Source organism: Rhineura floridana, chromosome 13 (genome assembly GCF_030035675.1).
Source record: "Rhineura floridana isolate rRhiFlo1 chromosome 13, rRhiFlo1.hap2, whole genome shotgun sequence".
Classification (NCBI taxonomy): Eukaryota; Metazoa; Chordata; class Lepidosauria; order Squamata; family Rhineuridae; genus Rhineura; species Rhineura floridana.
In genome coordinates this window covers 25023319-25026349 of record NC_084492.1, presented here as the reverse complement: position 1 = coordinate 25026349, position 3031 = coordinate 25023319, and the positions used below count along the sequence as shown (strand labels likewise).

General features: G+C 39.3%; 1 pseudogene; it reads right to left on the bottom strand.

Annotated features, from left to right (window-relative positions):
* Positions 1 to 2008: 2008 nt before the first annotated feature.
* LOC133369436 (5S ribosomal RNA) lies at positions 2009 to 2122 on the bottom strand (annotated as a pseudogene).
* Between the last annotated feature and the right edge of the window lie 909 nt (positions 2123 to 3031).

The window sequence follows — 3031 nt, the reverse complement described above, 5'->3', positions numbered from 1 at the left end:
TGGGCTACTATCAGGGTATGTGATATTCTCTTCCAGTAGCTGGTATCTTGTAATTATGTACTATATAAAGATATACTCTGTTTTAACCTTTAAATACCTGCTGAAAACTTTTCTGTGCTGCCAAGCTCATGCAGACAATTATGACAATATTTTTCTGCAATAGTTGATGATCTCTAATTTTACATTTTTATATTTTATATTTATATGTATGATGTAAACTGCCTTGATTTTTTTTAATGAATAGCAGTATAAGGGTTTTTTTTTACAAATATCTCTACCAAGTTTTTCTTTGTCTTGATGGATTGCTGGTTTGTGTCCAACCTAAGAAACTTTTCAAATACTCATTTCCTGATAAAGCTTTCCAAAAAGACCTTCCATATTTTTGATAGGTACATTGGAACTTCCAATGCTACTGCATGGAATAAAATCTGCTCTACTGTATTGAATGGCAGAGGGCATGTCATTTGGCGGTTCTCTTGAATCACAGTAGTGGTATTCCAGTGATTCTGACTGAATGCAATGTTGTGTTGCAATCTTGTAATTCCATGTACTGTTGGAAAGTCAACTGTGAACTGTAGCTTAATGACCGGACTCCCATTCATCATTCTTGGTGCAACACTCCCCACTATATAGAGATAAACAATGCAAAGGTAGACACTATACATGAGAGAGGAGACTGCTGGGAGAGTGAAGTAGATGGATTTTAATTTTTAATTTTTTGCAAGTGTAGTATCAAAGAAAATAAGTCTCCTCCCTCCCAATGTTTAATTGAGGGTCCAGGCTAGCTTCAAGAGGTAGTCCAAGCTTCAACATAACCTCTGCCATTGCATATGCTAGATTTCCATTATCTTTACAAACATTTTGAATATCACAATATGCATATACTTGCAGTTATACATGCTTGGATCCGAATAATTGAAATGTTTACCTCAAAATAAAATGATTGAATGATTAAGTAGATGAAGGGTTTCTGCCTTAAATGTGCAGAAAGGAATGTACTTTCTGTGCTGTAAAGATTTTTTTTTCATTGCTCCAATGCCATTATTCACTGGTGCCTCTGTGGGTTTGCATAGCTCATTCTATGCACTGACATAAAGTGGAAAGCTTTAAGACTTTAGTGGACAGCTCAGGTGTACTTATACAACATTACCTGTCCAACTGTGGGGGTTGGAACAAGGTTCCATCTTGTAAGATCCATGAACCATTTGTTCAGGTGGACTTCCTGCTTACACGTTCTGATGGGAATCTCTGAAGGAAGAGGTGGGTCCTGGTTCTCATGCACACTCCAATATACTCACCCTGTGCTCTTCTGTAAGGCAGAGCAAATCTGTCCAATTTGGTTTCTCTCATTTTTCTAACTATAAGTTTGGTTCAGTTTGCGATTTTTTTTGGTAAAAATGTTTTAGTGCACTTTCTCCTGATATACAGATTTTCACAAATCAATTTCCCCCAACTCAATGCATTTTTGTATGTTGTTTCCACTAATATATGCATTTTAATGCACACTTTATCCAAGTATATGCATTTTTGTACACATATGTCTTAGATGGAGAACTGTATTGCAAAGTTTGGAAACGTGCAAATTTGGAAGGATGGCTGCGTTTGGATTCACGTATTGTTTCAGAAACTGAGAATGAAGCAAGTTCGTATTGAAAGGTGAACTGAATTGAATTTCTTCCCCATCCCTACAAGGCCTATCTGACATTGAGCCACACCAGTGAACCAGTAAGCCTGGGCCTCAGTGAAACAGTCAGGTTTACAGTACCTTTCGATTTCCACTTCTGTTTAATCACGGAAGAGGCTATTCTCAGCCTTTGTTTCTGTCTGGTAGCCTCCCTAACCCCATTTTATATCTGCTTCTTGAATCCTTAACAGCTGGCTTTGTTGTTGTTATATGCCTCCAAGTCGATTACGACTTATGGTGACCCTATGATTTTTTTAATATATATATTCATAGGGTTTTCATGATAAGAGGTATTCAGAAGTGGTTTACCATTGCTTTCGCCTATGCCTATGGTACCCTGTATTCCCAGGCGGTCTCCCATTCAAGTACTAACAAGGCCTGGCCCTGCTTAGCTTCCGAGATCAGATGAGATCGGGAGTGTTCAGGGTAGTGCCAGTCCTATATCACCCAGTTAGTTTAGAGTTGAAGAATCTGCCATATCATGCTTCACCCTTCTCACCCATGGTACATTGTCCTTTGATATAAGTCTGAGACATGCTCTAGGAGCAAATAAAATGCCAGGGATTGTCAAATACCTACTGCCCCAACAGTGCTATTGCCGCTCACGAGTTAGGGATGGACAGATCTGTCAGTTTTGGTTCTCTTAGTTTCTCTGTTTCCAGTCTTAAATTCAGTTCTCCACATTTCTGCAGCAATTTCTGATGTTTTATTCTCCAGCATTTTAGTGCAGATTTCCCCCAATAATTTTTGTGGGCAAATGCACACATTTTTACATGCAATTTCTCATCATATAAAGAATTTTATATCTTACTTTCACTCATTTATTCATTTTTATACACACTTTGCCGTACCATATGCTTCTTTGTAAACATTGTATGGTTGGCCAACTACATTGCAAAATTTGAGTACGTTTGAATTTCGAAGGATGGCGGCATTCCGGTTCTCACATTGTTTCAGAAAGTGCAAATTTAATAGATTTGGCTGGAAATGCGATCTGCGACAAATTTCACCCATCCCTCCCCAGAGAAAAATTATGGATTAATGTTAGAAAACCCAGCTTTACTTTCCACATGCAGAAGTTCCAGTTCTGCTATGAGTTGTCAATAGACAGTAATTTGAGTCAGAAGTGACTCCTCCAGTGGGACAGGGGTCTAATGCTGGCTTCCCAGCGGCTGCGTCACTGTTGTTTACTGAGACGGAGGCGGCAGGAAAGTCAGTGTGGGAGCATTGGATTGGCTTTGTCGGCGTGTCCACACTGCACTGAATACTTTCCCCCTAACAAAAAAGCCTGCTGAAGCAAGCCAATGGCCCATCTAGTCCAGCATCCTGTTCTCACAGTGCCCAACC